General features: G+C 41.2%; 1 protein-coding gene across 2 annotated transcripts in view; it reads left to right on the forward strand.

The window, feature by feature from the left end:
- The window catches only part of Corin (corin, serine peptidase), a 200,831-nt gene that overhangs the window by 72,654 nt on the left and 109,367 nt on the right, over nucleotides 1-18,810 (forward strand). The gene's annotated exons all lie outside the window — the stretch shown is intronic.

Here is an 18,810-nt window from a genome sequence, read left to right on the forward strand (position 1 = left end):
TGCACCTAATACTCCATCATACATATACTCTAGTCTGGTAATGGTGGACATTGGGGCTATAGGCAATTTCGGTTATAATGAAGAACAATACTGTTACTATTTTTGCACATGTCTTTGGTTAAACATAGTTGTGGGCTTGTTCAGTTGAAATAGTTCTCTAAACTAGTTGTATGGTATAGCTGTAGCTGGAGGTATTTTCTCTGTCCCATCTGGTCCTGCTAGACTGCTTCCCCGCCCCCCCACCCCCGCCAGTCTCCACAAGCGCTTATGAAATAACTGTTCAGAAGTTTAATATTAATTATAATTGTTTGGCTTATGGCTCAGGCTTCTTACTGACTAGCTCTCCACATAAATCAACCCATTTCTAATAATCTGTATATTGCCATGTGCCCTGTGACTCACCCGTAATACTCTGGCACCTTACTCCTCCAGCAGTGGCTGCTGGCATTGTCCTGACTCCACCTTCTTTTTCCCTTTATTTTTGCTTGAATGTCCTCCCTGGCTCTGTTCTATCTGGCTATTGACCAAATCAGCCTCTTTACTAACCAATAGTAATAAAGCATATTCATAGTATATAGAGTGGCATCTACATTAGTATGGACTTATACTTCTGGCATCTATGTGTAAAAGGTCAGCTTGTTCCTATTCACTACTGACATTGGCATTTTTAGTCTCTTGCATTTTTACATTTTTGTGAAAGCATTAAGGCATCTCACTGTGATTTTAAGTTGTTGTTCCAGGAGAAATTTGATCATATTTTTAAAAATGTTTAACCTTTCACTATCCATTCGGTGGTACATATTCATCCATGTCCTAAAGGTCTCATTAATTTACAGTTTCATATGTAGCATGGACATACCTCATTATGGTTTTGATCTGAAATGTTTCTCAAAGACTCATTTGCTAAAGGTTTGTCTACTGGCCTGTAGCACTTTTGAGAATCTCTGGAACTTTTAAGAGGTAGAGCACAGTAGAATGAAGTTGGGTGTCTGACATCTAGCCTCTGAAGTGGAGTATGAGACTCTGGCCCCTCTTTTCTTTTCTTTTTTTTTTTTTTTTTGTTTTTTTGTTTCCCAGCCACCATGAGGTGTGCAGCCTCATCTACCACGTGCCTTTGCCATTATATTTTACCTTTTATTAGTCCCAAAGTGATGTGGGTGACCATGGACCAAAATCTGAAACTCTGAGGTGAAACAAATCTCTCCTCCATTTAGACTATTTACTTCAGGCATTTTGAGATTTTTTTTTATAGTGGAGCAAAACTGAGTAATAGAGTTGGTATTTACTGGGTAGATGTATTGCCAATATCTCTGACTGTGCTTCTACATTTTCAACACATATGCTTCTCTTTTCTGTACATAGAACAGAAGCAGAGTTTTCTCTTATTTTATTATTTTTTATTAATTATTTGAAATTTTCATATGATGTACTTTGATCATATTCACTCCTCCTGTTTCAACTCCTCTGAGATCTGCATCCTCCCAACTTTATGTCTTCATATAAAAAATAATTCACTGAGTCTGATTTCTGATGCTCGTGTGCTCTTGGGTGTGTAGCCGTCCATTGGAATGTGGTCAACCTACAAGGTGCTAGATCCTTAAAGAAAATAAACTCTACCTCCAGTACCTCTCAACTGCCAATAGCACTTCATCTAGGGGTGAGACTTCATGTCTACCTCCCTACTTAATGCTGGGGTTTGGTCTGGATTAAGCTTGCTTGGGTGTTGTGCATGTATCACAACCACTGTGAGTCCATATTTGCAGCTTCCCTGATGTGTTCAGAAAACATGGTTTCCTTGTAGTCATTCACTGCCTTTGGCTCTCACTGTCCTCCTACCCCTTCTACCAAATGATCACTGAGCTTTGGAGTAGGGGTATAACATGAATGTTCCATTGAAGGCTGAGTACTTAGCAGTCTCCTTTCGTTTGAACCTTGACCATTTGTTAATCTCCGTGTTAATCTCCATCACTGCAAAAAAGAAGCTTCTCTAATAAGAACTGAGAGATGCACTAGTTTTTGGGCATAACAGTAAGTTATAAGGAATAATTTTAACAAGTCCATTTAGAGAATGTGTGTGTGTTATGTTCCTAATTATATAAAAGCAAATAAAGACAATATACTTGTTCTGTATAATATAGTTCCTTTTGATCATAAATGGTTTTGTATTTTACTAAATGTTTTCGTTATGTTTGTTAAGATAATATAGTTTCCTTCCTATTAGACTATATGGTAATAACTCTATTTTCATTTTGACATTGGTGGTATTCTCTTTCTTGGTAAGACTTGCTAGAGACTTACAGATTATAGCTGCCTTTCCAATGAATCTTTTTCTGGATTATTGCATTTTCTCTATTGTATGATTAATTTGTATTTCCTTAATTTATACTATGTTATTTTCTTCTTTCTAATTTTGGCTTTAATTGACCCAAAGCCCAAAGTTGGGAGGATTTTCCAAATGTCTGTCTCTTAGTATTCAACATTCCCTCTAGGCAGAGGATGCTCGTTTGTTCCTAGCTGCTTAGACTCAAAATAATCACACAGAAACTATGTTATTTAAAACACTTGTTGGCCAATAGCTTAAGTGTATTACTAGCTAGCTCTTATGTTTTAAATTAACCCATTTCTATTATTTTATATTTTACCATGAGGCTTGTGGTTTACTGGCAAGGTTCTGGCCCATCTGTCTCCTGAAGCAGCTACATGGCTCCTCACTGACCACCTTTTTCCCAGCATTCAGTTTAGTTTTTCTGCCTAGATCAATCCTAATCTATCACAGGCCAAAGAAGTTTCTTTATTTATTAGCCAATAAAAGCAACACATATATAGAAGGACTTCCCATACCATTTCCCCTTTTCTGTTTAAATAAAAAGGAAGGTCTTAAATTTAACATAGTAAAGTTATCTATAACAAAACAGGTATCAAGCAAGAATTAAAGTTACAATATTTATATTTACTTTATTTTTTATCATAACTAAGGGAAACTATAAGTATCTATTTTTCAACTCCATCAAAGACTCCAGAAGGATATAATATTACCTAAGTAAACAGGAAGTGCATTGTAAGCAACTTCCAAAATTCTAGAATTGACAGAGACATCTCGCTGTCTGGACAGTCATCCAAAGTTCTTATGTAATGTTACAGGCACCTATTTTCAGCCTACTGGCCCATAGTATCAGGCAGACTTTTCCCATGAAACAAGAAATTTCAAAGACAGTTCCACCTATATTGGCAGTTTGTCAGTCACTTTCTTCTGTGTCCTGCAGAATGTCTTACAGACTTTTTCATAAAGCAGGAACCCCAAAGGACTGTCTCACCTTCTTTAGACAGCTTCAACAGTCACTTTTATGTAGGTCCTGCAAGTCCAGTCAAGCAGTCCAGACAAGAGCAGTTTCTTGCCCAAACACCATAAGGAGTCTTGATGTTGGAGAGTCTTCTGTTTCTGTTGATTTCATTCATTTATAAAGAAACTGCCTTGGCCCATTTAATAGGCCAGCCCTTAGGTGTGTGGAGTAGACAGAACAGGAAGAAGGAAGTGAGGTAGATGGCTCAGACAGTCGCCATGCTTCTCCTCTCCAAGACAGATGCAGGTTAAGATCTCTCCTGGTAAGTGACCACCTCGTGGTGCTACACAGATTACTAAATATGGGTTAAAGGAAGATGTGAGAATTAGTCAATAAGAGACTAGAACTAATGGGCCAGGCAGTGTTTAAGTGAATAGTTTCCGTGTAATTATTTTGGGTAAAGCTAGCCTGGTGGCAGGACACAGCCCGCTGTTCCAGCTACAGAGTCTCTTAAATGCCCATCATCCTTTTGAAGTAATTGGTGCTTCCAGGAGCATATGTGTTTCACTGTCATGAAATGTCCTAAATTCTTAAAACATTTCAAATGCCATATTCTGAAGGTCTCTGAAAGATTTGAAGAATACCTATCCATCTGAAATATATGTCTGTACATCTGAAAAATCTTAACTAATATGGCTACAAGCTTGACTATTATAGGTGATTATCTATTAGCCTATATTTCTTAATTATACCTTACATTTTAAATGAGCTGCACAAACACAATACCTTAATTAAGAGCAGAAATATATAACAAAATTGATCTTAAATTTGTATCAATAAACCAAGATCCATACCAATGGAAAGTATTGTTCTCTATATCATATCCCCCTTTAAATGTAAACAAGCATTTATAAACAATATTTGGGAATTTGGGTGTAGTTCTCTTCAAACTGCTTCCTTCTTTTTGTTGGGCAAAATAATCTTTGGGAGTGTTCATGGTGACCTTTTGTGGGGGGTCTTGGTCCATAAACCACATTAGTCTGGAAGGAATCCACAGGTTCTCACCTTCTATGGAAACAAAAGCAGAATTTCTTTTCCAAAGCAACAAATCCTTAGACCCAAATTTTGAAGTCAAGTTAACTTTAAAACATATATCTTGGTTTAGCTTAGCAGCCCCCAGAAACAGTTCCCTGTCACCATTTTCCTTTCCTCAGTGAGGGACTCCCTGGTCATAAAAGGCCAATTTTGTTCATGTACATATCTTACTCTGGAATAGGGCACTCTTAATTTCCATACTCGGCTCTTATTGGATCACTTGCTACACAGTATAGTTTTCTTTCTAAGCTACCAGTGAGGTGCTTTGTCTTTGTCTTCATTTGCTTTCTATTGCTGTTTCTATTAACCAAAAACAACTTCCAGAGGAAATGGTTTGCTTCTGCTTGCAGTCTATAATCCATCTCAAGGGAAATCAGGGAAGGAACTCAAGGAAGGAATCTGGAAGCAGTAAGTTGAAGCTGAGACCATGGAGGAATGCTGCTTACTGGATTGTTTCCCATGGCTTGCTCAGCTTGCTTTCTGTAACAACTTAGGACTACCATCCCAGGGATGATATTACCCATAGTGAGCTCTGCTCTCCCATATTGATCATCAGTCAAGAAATTCTTTGAAGTCTTGTCTATAAGCCAAAATAATGGAGGCATTACCTTATTAGAGGCTCCTCTTTCCAGAGAACTCTAGCTTTGGCAAAGTGGAAAACATAATCAACCAGGACAGTTTTCATGCAATGATCAGTTTTAACTTTAGACTTTTCCAAGGTATTGATACTTACCAAAAGCTATTCAGGGTTGGAGAGATTGTTCAGTGGTTAACATCTTGCCATTCAAGAATAAAGAGCTGGGAACAGAGTTTGGATCTTCAGACCCAGAACCCAAGTAAATGCCCAGTACAAGTGGAGACTGCCTTCCATTCAAGTCTGAGAAGGCAGGGAAAGGGGTTCCCTGGGGCAAGCTGGCTAAGGAGAGCTGCTATGGAGTCAAGTTCTGGATTTGAATAAGAGATGATGCTTCATTTTACAAGGTAGAAGAATAATGATGATGATTCCTAACATCACCCTCGGGCATCCATAGGCATAAACACTCACTGTGATGCTTTGAAAAGGAATGGTCCTCATAGCCACATATATTTGAATGCTTGGTTATTAGGAGTAGCACTTAGGAAGTGTAGCCTTTTTGGAGTAGGTGTGGCCTTGTGGGAGGGAGTGCATCACTAGGGGGTGAGCTTTGGGGTTTTAGAATCCCAAACCATGCCTAGTGGCACTCTCTCTTCCTGCTGCCTTTGGATCTGGATTTAAAACTCTCAGCTCCTTCTCCAGCACCAAGTCTGCCTGTGTGTCACAATGCTTCCTGACATGTTGATAATGGACTAAACCTCGGAAGCTACAAGCCAGCCCCAATTCAATGTTTTCCTTTCTAAGAGTTGCTGTGATCATGGTGTCTTTTCACAGCCATAGGACATTGACAAGGATACCCTCACTTGTGCCCACATGCACAAAAACATGCAGTGCATGTGCGCGCGTGTGTGTGCACGTGCACACACACACACACACACACAAACACACCATAGAACAAAACTGCTATTTAATCTATTTGTCTTAGAGTAACTATTTTTTCTATACCTCTAGAATATTTTGTGAGTTACTTTATTCCAGTGGTTCTCAACCTTCCTAATGCTGTGACCCTTTAATATAGTTCCTCATATTGTGGCTATCCTAATTCACCTCTGATGAGGGTTTCAGCAATTGGATCATTCCATCATGCCAGGGTGTCTGTCTCTACTTGTCACTACTGATGACAATTTATTTATTTTTTACATCTTGACTACATCCTCCCCTTCCTCCTCTCCTCCCACTCCCTCCATCTCTACTCTTTCCAATCTACCTTTCCTCTGCATTTGCTCAGAAAAGGGCAGGCCTTTCATCAGCAAAGCATGACTTATCAAGCCATAAGTTCAAGCACGTCTTTTTATGTTCATTCTCCCCCCCTTCCCCCAGTTCTCAGACTAGTACCTCGGTCTTGTCACCCCACTTCTTGGACTATTCCTGAGACCAACTGTCGCAAGTTGGGTTCTCTAGAAAGTTACTAAGGGGACGTCTGAGATACACTTACTTATTAGGCTTCAGGTTGTTTGTTGCAGAGAGGGAAGAAATCAGCTTTGGTGAAAGGAAAGGCTTGGAAAAGGACTCAGTCCCATCAAAGTCTCAGCCATAGGCAAGGGCACCCTGGAAAGTATTTGGCCTCAGTCAGAAACGGCCCACGTTCAGTCCTAATGGTCAAGTCTTTCAATTTTTACTGTCAGCCATTGATGTTGAACCTCCTGGGAAGGGAAGAGCATGCCCTTGAGTAGGGCAGTTCCCTGCAGCATTCTGTGGGTGAACTAATGGTCTGAATGTCTTGAAAGCTAAGTGCTGTCAGCTCATGGGTGGAGCCACAGATCCTTTCTTGAAGCAGAGTGGGCTGAGATCACTTAATTTAATGGGAATCTGAGATGACTTTGTTCCATTTTTTGTAAGACTTCATGTATCTCCGTCTTGTGTCTGTTCTGAGGTGCATTCCTCCAGGGATCTAAGCTTGAAACTCAGGGAGGGGCTGTGTTCCTCTAGTCCCAGGACAGGTCTGAATTCAGTTACTTTTATTTTCATAATAATATAGTTGCTGTAATTTCTACTTACTTTGAGAATATTTCTGCTTGGTTCTTTAGACTCTTGCTTATGTGGTAAGTGCCACAAGGAGCCTTCCTTTCAGGTGTCAGGACCCCCTTCTTTATGTCTCTCCTTGCTACCCAGCCACTGGTTACCAGCCACTTCCTTCACTCCTGTAGGGTTGGAAAACTCTAATGGCTTCTGGGACTCTTTGCAGGGGCACCATGCCCAGACTTTCAGTTGTGGAAGCATGGCAAGAACTGGCATATTCTGTGAGGCTTATGAAAAGAACGTGGATTTTTTCGTATTTATTTTTTTAGATTACATTTTAATTGCATTTCTCCTTTCTCTTTCTCCTCTTCAAATCCTCCCATATACCCCTCCTGCACTCCTTCAAGTTCCCTGTCCCTTGTCAGAAGGTGGACCTTTGCTCTGTAGTTACTTCTCTCAGGGATCTTGGCTGCTCATGACCTAATTATTTCCTTAGCTCCCAGTTGCTTTTAAACAGAATTTTCTCTTGTTTTATCTGCCTTTTCTGTTTGTTCCTGATGGAGACCCTGACCGCTCACAATTTATAACACTGTGTCCAGAAGTAGAAATCTATCTCATTTCTTTTGAACACATTGTTTTAGTGTGCTGTTAATTCCTGATCCCCACTCCCCCAAGCTGGCAAAGATGTTGCAATACACCATCAGAAGGATGAGGGAGTGGATCTAGAAGGGTCCCTCAAGCCTTCCTCATTTCAGCTGCATTTGTTCCTGGCTGGACAAAAACAGTGTATTTATTCGTGTTCATTTTGAAAATATCACAGTTGACATAGGATTTAAGAATTTTTCAGAGAGTGGGGAACCCCTGATGGCTCCTTGGCCTTGAGAGGGAGGGAGGGGAGGTATGGGTGGAGGGGAGGGGAGGGAAGGGGGAGAAGGAGGGGAGGGAAGGGAGAGGAGGAGGGGAGGGAGGGGGGAGGAGGAGGGAAGGAGATGGAAATTTTTAAATATAAAAAAAATAAACCATGAGAAAAAAAAAAAAGAATTTTTCAGAGGTCTGATGGTCCGAACCTGAAGAAGTATTGATCAAAAAGTGGCAGTTTTTGAAAGTTAAACACACACACACACACACATACACACACACACACACACATGGGTATCCACTCTTCAGTAAGTCACCCTGAGATGTCGTTGGGAATATCAGTTCTCCACCATCAGGTAATGATGCACCACTTCTAATCTTAGAAAAGATTGATGGTTTGCGGGCAAGATGGTGTAACAATTATAATCAGAGTCATGTGTTCAGTAGAGTAGTAATTTCTTAAGTACAGTAATCAGAGTTGTGGGTGCTTAGTTGCAGTTATTTTTAATGTAACTTTTCTTGAAAGTTTTTTTCCATGAAATGTCATCTGTTTGATAAAACATTTTTCTAGAATTTTAAATAATTTTTTTCTGCCTCGTACTTGGTGGACCAATAGGCTCATACCAAATAAAAAGGCACTGATACATATAATCTTTGCATATATATATACATATATATACATATATATATATAAGAATATGATTTCTACTATACCTATATACCAACTGAAAAGGGTTCATATGCTAGTAATATATTGTATATCAAATAGAAAAATATTTATCATATAATACAATCACATAGGGGGTGTTCTATAAGGGCACTTTATAGGCAGTCTTTTTCTCATGACTTTTTTATTTATTGAGCAAACTGAGTGCCTGTTCTATCCTGAATATCACCCCAGGGGCTCTGAAAAAAAATGCAGTTGATAATAGTGAACATAGTATTATCTATTCACACAATGCAGTACTTCCTAACCATAGGAGATTTTTCAACAGCTCCCATTTTCTCCATGGGAATGTTCATTAATATATATTCACATTTTCAGTTGTTACATCTCAGTAGAAAAGAGGCTGTATGACTAATTGAGTCCATCATTGAGACCAGACACCCTGCTAAACATCCCTCAGTAAACAAAGTACAGTCCCCCATTTAAAAATGTTTCATGATCCAAAATGTCAGCGATGTTGAACTTGAGAAACTCTGGCAGAAGTTTGTTTTGAAAAGTTCTCTCTCAAATTCCACCACCACCACCACCACCACCACCATCACCACCACCATCAGTATCAGCATCATCACCACCACCACCAAAGTCCGCATCATGACTTTCAAGGGGAACCAAACATAGTCTATGGCATAAAAAGAAACAGAACGCCAGTGGGTTGTGCAAACATGTTGACATACAGAGACATGGGACAAATGGCAGGAGGGCAGCGTGGAGTCAATCCCATGGATGAGTAATGAATATTTACGTAGAAAAGGTGTCCTTTTGGGCAAAGAGGAAGGGAGAAAGTGTTCTCATGTAGGCAATAGACACTGAAATTGTGCCAGTGTTGGGTTCCTGCTTAGCCCCAGACATGAATAAAAACTGACTCCTCTCCTGGTCCCCGCCTCCTCACTTGTGAAATATTTGGCTCCACGACAGTGGTGCCTCCTTCCCCTTTATATTTGGTACCTCATTCTCTTTACTAAAATGCTTTCACAGCTGTTAGCTCCTTTTGCTTCAAGTGAGTCCCTGAGGTATTTTCATCTTCATTTTATAAATTAAGAAATTGGGGGTGAGAGAGGTCATCCAAGCGTTATTTTAAATCCAGCCCCTCCACCCCCAACCTCCCACTTTGGCTAGAACCAAACAGCACGCCATCCTGGGAGTCAATTAGTAACCCTTGAATGCTCCCCTCCACCGCAGGCCCTTTCTCACCAGAACTCTCCAGTGTCTTTTCAGACTGTGTTGAGCCAAAGCCTACAACCTGTAATAACTGCTTTTCCCTGGGCATGATCCTGTGAATCCATGGTTCTGTGAACTCGGCTCCTCTTGGCTGCCTTTAAATCACTCATAATTCCTGAGACATTTGTTCTCATACGGGCCACACAATTGTCTTATCCTTTCTGTCGCTGGGCCCTGCAAAGTAAATAACATACTAAAGTGATAATGCTGTGGGAACCCTTCTCCGGAGGTTTAAAAATAAACATTTGTGCGTGTTTCCATGGCCAAGTTGAGAGAACCCCAGGGGGCTAAAGTTCAAGGCCCATCAATCATTCTAAGTGTTCCGACTAATCCTTTACCTTGGTTGTAATCATATATGGAAAGTAGTTTTTAAGTGGTCTTTCTGTGAGTCTAAAGAGATCCCCTGCCATGAAAGAGCTTAAGCTATTTATTCTTCCATTTTCTTCCTCCTTTTCCTAGTATTGTATTTGCTTTGCCTTGCTCTCGTTGCTGATAGCAACCACTTCATGGTATCAGACTCCCTAATTGCAGTTTCTGGATCTTGGTAAAACATACACTCTCAATTTCTATTGAATCACAGGTTCATTTCAGAGAGATTACGCCATACGATTGCTGTGAGATTCTTAGAATCAATGTTTGGACAGTGATTATAGGCAGGACCCTGAAACTATTAAAAACTAGCCATGCACTTTTCATTACAATGACCAGCTTTAGATAAAACGGGTTTTTTTTTTTCCCAGAACCTCAAATCTTTTTCCATTTATAACTTTAAATTGTTTTTTATTTTGAGATTACCTAAACAACTTTTCTATGCATAGGTATTAGTAGAGCTTTGACTTAGCTTCAGATGACTTTATAACCACTGGGACTTGTGAAGGTCGAAGCCCTTCACACATCTGTCTCCTCAGTTTCATGCCCCAAGTAACAAGGCTTGACTGTGGAGCCGCTGTACCCCGAGAGGATGTGTTTCAGACAACTTTGGAAGACACAATGCACTTTGCGTATACAAATGTTTCCGCTCAGAGGCCACACACAGTCTTGGTGTCAGGTACTTTAGTATAGTCAGAAACATGCCCATTTCTCATGATTTCACAGGCTGCTGAAGAGACAGATATTTAAGCATGGACTCCAACCTTAAACAAGGAGTTGGCCTCAAAAGGCATATTTGAGAGAGACATGGGTTAGGGCAGGTTGGGGGTTGGATGGGAGTTATTCAGTGAAGGAAAATGGCCAAAGGAGTAGCTTATTGGACTTTGATGTGGCTTGGTGGTAGAGTCCTTGCCTACTATGCAAGAGACCCTGGACTGCAAAACAGGGCAGAAAAGAAGTAAATTATTAAACCCGTTGCTGTAGCGGGCAGCTGGTTCTGTATGCAATGGGAACGGACCGAATAGTACACAGCCCGCTAGGCTGAGAGTGAGCGGGACATTTTCTTCCTACAGTCTTTGAAACTGAGAGGACTTAGTAGAGCCCTCAAGTACTACTTAGAGGAGATGTGAGAGTCTGCAAAAGGAGAAAGGAAGCATGGCTGCATCCTGTGGGGGAGGCTTCCGTCCCTGTTGTTTCTCCGGCTACAGTGTTGTTTGTCTTTAGTTTCCAGAACACTTCTCTGTCACGACCCACTTCCCAGCACTCTGGCTACATTCTAGACTCCGTCCTTTGCCTCTCCCGATACCGTAATTGTTGATATTCCACAGGATCGCAGTTTCAGCCTTTCTTTATTCTCAAGGCTTTTCCCTTTCCCCGGGAATTCTCATGTGTTTCCAGTCACATAAGTGCAGACAACGGAAGCCTATTTTATCTCATTTCCCTAAGTTTACACCCACAGTCTCCATCTTTGCTTCCAAGAAGAGTCTCCCTGTCACGGTCTCCAAGGCTTCTGTCCATGTTGCCTCCACACCCAGTCCCTTCCTCCTTTGTCTTCGAATCACTCTTCTCCGTGCTGACCGCTGCTCTTGATCCCCGGAAAGAGCTCCCTCCTCCTCTCGCTGCCTAGGCTCGCTCTCCTTTGTTCTTTTCTTTTTATTTCTCTCACCTCTCAAAGTGGAAAGCAGGCCTCATCCTTAGGCCCCTTTCTGGTGACTGAATTATGCTGCTGATACCCGAACAAGCTCTGTTGGGGACTGTGGACCACCAGACCCTGAATTTCTTCTAAACAACTTGTTTTCCTCTGCTCTGAGCAGTCTGCAGCTGCTCTGAGCACAAGACCTTGATGGCAGGCTGGTGGGGCTGCAGCTGAAAGATCCTGAGAGCTGGGGCCAGAGCCCTATATAAACTGCCCCTGAGCACCATAAAGTAGGTATTCTTGGCATTCTTGTATCAAGGATGACCCGTGTCCCCCATCTCTGTCTCTCTCTCTGTGTTTGTCTGTATGTATTTAAATCTCTAGCCTGGTCCCCAGCTCACTACTCTAGAGTGTAGAGCAGATGCTGTGTTTTACCAAGCTCAAAGGTGGGTCTCTACTACACCTTCCTTCTGAATTCTCGACCTATGTGCACACATGTGTTTTCATATGCACATATGTATACACGAACAATATATACACACACACTCAATCTCTCTCTCTCGCTCTCGCTCTCTCTCTCTCTCTCTCTCTCTCTCTCTCTCATACACATACTCCCTTCTTTTTCTTCCCATGTGAGTTTCTACAAGCCTTGTTAGAGGTGTACCAGCCAGCCTGATACTGTCTTTGTCTCCCCTCTCATGCTTGATTTTTCCATCTGGGCAAATATAACTTTGTTTGTCTAGTAATTCTAGCCCCAAACTTGGGTTATTCTTGAATCTCCATTTTGCCCACACTGATGTATGTGACCTCAGCAAACTTCATGGGATTTTATGTTCAAATACATGTGCGAACCAACCAGTGACCAGTCACTATCCTCATAGCGTGGGCCAGATCATCCTGGTTCATGCTGAACAGCCCTTCTTGGCCTATATCAGCTTCCATGCTGCCTTCCTATGCTCCTGTAGATTAGGCGAGAGTCAGACTATAGATCAGGTTGGTCTTTAACTGCTCCATGAGCCTCCTGAGTGCTTGGGATTGTAAGTGTGCCTCACTACACTTGGCTTGGAAGTTCTTCACAAGATTCGGCCCTTGACTAAAATAACAAGAACCACTGTTACCTGTACCTCACCTGTACCGTATAAGCCAGGCTCTCGAGAAGCCCCTGGAAGGCCAGCCCCATCTACTCTGACTCTTCACATAGCAGCAAAAATGATTTTTGAAATGTTCATATTCCTCCTCTGAAGAAATTGTAAACTCCGTCTGTCTTACTCAGCATTGAGACTACCGCTCCAGACAAACATGGATCCTCCATCAGACTGCTGTATGACGCAGTCTGGGGGAATAACAGTCATGTAGAACTCAGTGTGAGCACAGCCTTCTGCAGCCGTACACTGCAGACAGCCTGCTTTTCTTTACTTCTCTGTCTTACCTAATACTTTCCTTTTACACTATAGGCTTCAGCTGGTCTGCTTCATTTGCCCATACTAGTATTCTGATATATATGTGTATATAATTCTGATATATATGTATATGTATATATATAGTATTTCTATATATAGTATACTAGTATTCTGCGATATATAAGAATATGTCTATAATAATCAAACATATTAATATACTAATAAATATATAATATGTGCATATTATATATTATGGGTATTTATTGTAATGACTTACAGGTTGCAGTCTGACAATAGCTAGTAATGAATGGAAAGTTAATAATCTAATAGATGTTCAGTCTCACGAGGCTGGGCGTCTCAGCTGATCTGCGGGAATCCCATAGAAGGAATGGATGTGCTGACGAGGTGCAGGCAAACAGGGGAGGAACAAACCCTTCTTTCTTCCATGTCCTTAAGCAGGCTGGCAGCAGAAGATGTGGCCCAGATGAAAGGTGTGCCTTCCAGCACCAGGGTCTGGATTAAAGGCATGTTGTCTTCTTGCCACAAGTTCCAGATCACAAGTATATCCTCCATTGTTGGATTATAGTTTTTTTCCAGTTACAGTCAAGCTGACAACCAAAAATAGTCACCACAGAAGGAAACTTCTAGATGATTTTTTTTTTCTGGGATTAGAATTTGATCTTGCTCTGTATTGAAATTTATTTTCTTAAACCATCTCACCCCTGATGTCTCCTTTTGACCATGGACCACAGACCTGCTCACCTTGGACCGTGGCTGTTTTGGGGGAAAAACAGTCCCATTTTGCCTTTGCTGTGTGTATACCCAGCCATAAAAATCAGGGCAAATAAAAACTCTTTCTTGTTGAGCCTGGGGGCTGCCTGTTTCAGGGCTCAGTGCTCTTATTTAGATTGTTTGTGATAAGGATTCTGTTCCCTACCAAGTTTTGTTTTCCTTGAGGGAGCATGGTGTTTCCTTCTACACACAGAAGTGGGAGGATCGCTCTCCTTCTACACACAGAAGTGGGAGGATCTCTCTCCTCGCTTGTGTCTGTTTGCCACACTGGACAAGTCAGCTGCTTGGACAGAGGCTGAAATCAGGGAGTCAAGAGCATGGACCAACCTCTGTGTTCCTTACAGAAGGCTCTCATGCTCTGTGTCTAGAGATAAGAGCGTCTATCTACTCTTAGTTCAATCATGTCAGAAATCTTATTTGTGATTCAGATTCCAATAACATGTGAGAATTTTCAGGAACAAATCAAAAACCTCTTTCGATACAAGTACCGTGTAATTCTAAGGCCACTTTGATGCATGACCCAAGTAAAACTCTCCAATAAAAATGTTGCTCTTCATATCCTAAGTGATTCAAACCCTCATTTTAATTTTTACTCTAGCTTCATATCCTCGCTGGTGATCAACTGAATCCTATCTAACACACCTTTAGATCATCAGGTGAAAAATTTTCCATTCTTTCCCCTTTCTCATGGGAGGACAGCTCCACGAAGCTTAAGCAGTCCTTGGAGCTGGGCTACAGTGATGTGGTTGCCTAGGAACTCAGACATCATAGACTTTGAACTCTTAGCCCTGGACCACCCTGTGAAACTAGCACAGGATTAAAAATCATGTCAAAATCTGTGAGTCTCTTCTGAAGTCGAGACTTCATTATACCAAACAGCATTGCCGTCTTCCTGGCTGTGACCCCAGCAATCAGAAGGCAACTTGAGGTCTCCCTTTTCAACAGCTTGATCCTGTGTTTATTTTGTGCCTAAATCCCCTACACACTTAAACAAAACGAGCTAAGCCCTGAGGCAGGATAGCAATATTCCACAGCCGAGTCTTCCCAAATAGTTTGCTGATGTTTCCCTAAAAGGATTTTGAAACATGACATGTCTCTTGTGCGACTTCAAGTTAATTTCTAAAAACTTGATGATTACAAATGATGGCAGAGAGTGCTGTGTAATGGGTACTTTAATAACTAACCTTCTATTACTCCCCTTGATGTACTGAATGGCACTGAACTCCCAAGTGGGTTGGCTGTCATCTATTATTAAAAAATTACAAGCTCCTTTTGTAACATTCAGCAAAATTTTACATTGTTACTTTTTGTCTGAATTAATTTCTATTTCTCTTTTCTCACAGAGCCTCATTTTGGCTCAAGATCTAGTTAATATTTAGAATGAATAATCTTGGAAGCAACACCATGTAGAAAAAGAGAGACCAGCGCTTTAAAGTTGTACCCTCTGCTGTGAGACTAAGTATCAGTAGTTTCTTTTGATTAACTTATCATGATACTTTTGACTTAAGAATATGGAAATATTTGTAAATAATTACCCTGCTTAAATTTGAGGTTCGTCAGAAATTTGTATGTTGATATTCTTGTTGTTTGAGAGGTTTTGCTTTTTAGGAACAGGTTTGTGCCGCTGGAGAGACGGCTCAGAGGGTTCAGAGTGCCCACTGGTTTCCAGAGGACCCGAGTTCAGTTTCCAGCACCCGGACTGGGCAGCTCACAACTGTAGCTCCACCCCCAGGGCCCCTGTCTCCTCTGGCCTCCGTACCTGCGCTCATGTTTACGCGCCCCCACACAGATACATGCACAAAAACAGAAATCAAAAGGTGGTCTGTGCGGAGTATATCAGGAAATCAACACTCTTCATGTTTGACTTTTAGACGGCAGTGTTTTGGAAACTTGTTCCTACAGTTGAGAACACGGTAATGGAGGATGCTTCATTGTAACGATGGTGTTCAGTTGACTGAGCAGCTTTCCTGTCCAATGTCAGGATCACATAGTGATTAATCTGTCATTGACACACAGAGCTTGTGAATGGATTGGTGCATGCCAATGAGGAAATTCAGGCTCTTCATTTCTGGAAACATCACCGGGAGTTAAGGGTTTATGCTTATTTTTCTTTCATTTAATGGAACTTTAAAAAATTCTACATGCTCTATAAAAAGTTAGAAAGATTGACATATTATTAATTTCAGTTGATCTTCAGCAATATGGGAATTCTTTTTTTTTATTCATTTTTACATACCAACCACAGTCCGCCCTCCCCCCAACTCCTATTCACTCCTCACAGAGGCAAGGCCTCCCATGGGGAGTCAAAGAAGCCTGGCATATTAAGTTGAGGCAGGACCAAACCTCCCCATCAAGGCTGAGCATGGGGGAATGCCCATTTCCACCACTGGGAATGGGCTCCAAAAAGCTAGTTCATATACCTGGGATAAATTTTGGTCCCACTGCCAGGGGCCTAACAAAAAGACCAAACCACACAACTGTTGCCCACATGCAGAGGGCCTAGTTTTCTCCCAAGCAGGCTCCTTAGCTGACAGTCCAGAGTCCATGAGCTCCCACTGGCTTGGGTCAGCTGTCTCTGTGGGTTTCCCCATCATGATCTTGAACCTCCCCACCCTTTGCTCATATAATCACTCTTCCTTCTTTTTGGTCCAGTGTTTGACTGTGGATCTCTGCATCTGCTTCCATCTTACTGGATGAAGGCTCTATGATGACAATTAGGGTGTTCATCCATCTGATTACAGGAGAAGGCTAGTTCAGGTACCCTCTTCACTGTTGGTAGGAGTCTTAGCTGGGGTCATCCCTGTGGATTCCCGTGTGTTTCCCTAGCCCCAGGTTTCTCCCTAACTCCATAATGGCTTCCTCTATCAAGATATCTCTTTCATTGCTTTCCCTCTCTGTTCCTCCCCCAACTTGGCCATCCTGTTCCCTCATGATTTTTAGCCCCTTCCCTGCACCACCCCCTGTTTACCGAGGCGATCTCATCTATTTCCCCTTCCTAGGGTGATCCATGAGTGTCCCTCTTTGGGTCCTCCTTGTTACCTTGCTTCTCTGGGACTGTGGGTTGCAGCCTGGTTATCCTTTGCTTACAATCTAGTATCTGCTTATGAGTGAGTACATACCATGTTTGTCTTTCTGGGTCTGGGTGGTCACTCAGGATGGTTTTTTCTAGTTCCACTCGCAATATGGTAATTCTTGACAAAGTGTATTGTGAATCACCACGTGCTTAACAAAATATCAGTGTTGTTGATTTTACCTGTTCAATTTACATTAAATTGGCATAAGTGATCAAAAAACTATTTTTAGTGGCAAGCTGATTCAGCATTATGCATCGACAATGAGAAGCTAACTTTTCTATTTCCAAATTTACACACGGTATAATTCACAGTTTTGTGCCCAGGTCCATAGGCTTTAACATACCATATATTTTTATGATCATTAACAGAATCAGGTAGTTATAGAACAATTCTCTCAAAACCTATCCTGCTATCTCTTGTCTGTGCCTCTTCAACGCCTCCTCATGACCCCTGGGAATCCCCAGTCTAGCCTTCCCCAAGAGAAGTTTTGCTCTTCCAGCATGTTTGGTGAATATTCTCACACTGTAAACTACCATTTGAAGGCAGCTTCTTTCACTTAGCATGGTAACTTCATCATTCAATCATGCTATCATGTGTATCAACAATTTACTCTTTTATAATGCTTACTGGTATTTCACTATGTGGATGGATTTCAACTCATTTATTCACTCATTTGTTGGAGAATATTTAGTATTCCCCCCCAGGTTCTTATACTTAGGAAAATTATTGCTACTATAAACATTTACCTATATTAAAATGCTTATTTGTGTATGTGTGTACGCTGTATGTATGTTTTTGTGCATGTATGTGTACACGTATGTTTATATGTGAACAAATGCACCTTTGAGCCAGCAGTAGACTTTGGCTACCTTCCTCTTTTATTTTCTACATTATGTTTTTAAGTGTCTCTTATTGAACCTCAAACTCACTGTTGTAACTTCCCTGGCTAGCCAGGAACCCCCAGGCTCCTCCTGTCTGCTCCAAACTTAGAGCCTCATAGCTATGGAGCAAAGACTTACCCTCTAAGCCTTCTCTCAAGCCCACTTAGCAACTTCTAGAAAGTTGAATTTCATCAAATGTTTTTCTTACATCTATTGGCATGATCATATGATTTACTTTAGTTTGTTAACATAAGGATCACATTTATGGGTTTCTAATACTTTACCTCGTGTTCCCTAAAAACTGCCACTTGTCGGAATGTTGTGTATCTTGGCATGGTTGTCTTTGTGTTTATCCTATTTGACTTTTTCTGAGAAGCTTGAGTCTGAATTTATACCTTTGATTAGATTCATGAAATTTTAGCCACTAGCATTTCAAAGCCTTTCTCCTATGTATGTCTTATTCTGGTGCCTTTTGGATTCCAGTGAGGAGGAAGTGGAAGATCTCTGTTTATGTGTGTTTCCTGACTGGTGTTGTGACCACTTTCCCATTATTTTCTCCCTGTCACTCATTCACACGGCACTGAGCAGTAAGCCCACTGCCTCTTTCTTGCTCCCTTCATTCTGCCACATGGTGGCTATTCAAGTCAGTTTATCGCATGCTTTAGTTTAAATTTACATTTGATTCTTTCTTAGCTGTTCTTTCTATACTGTAGACTTTCACTCATTTGAAATTTCTTGACTCCTGCTTCATTTGACTCTTCATTCAGGGAGCGTGGTTATAATGGCCGCTTCACGGTTATTAAATAATTTCCACACCTAGGTCATCTCAGGAATGGTGTCTCTGTTTGTGTCTTAACTCTGGAGTTGCTGGGAATGGCTTGCTTCT

The sequence above is a fragment of the Arvicola amphibius genome, chromosome 1 (genome assembly GCF_903992535.2).
Source record: "Arvicola amphibius chromosome 1, mArvAmp1.2, whole genome shotgun sequence".
Classification (NCBI taxonomy): domain Eukaryota; kingdom Metazoa; phylum Chordata; class Mammalia; order Rodentia; family Cricetidae; genus Arvicola; species Arvicola amphibius.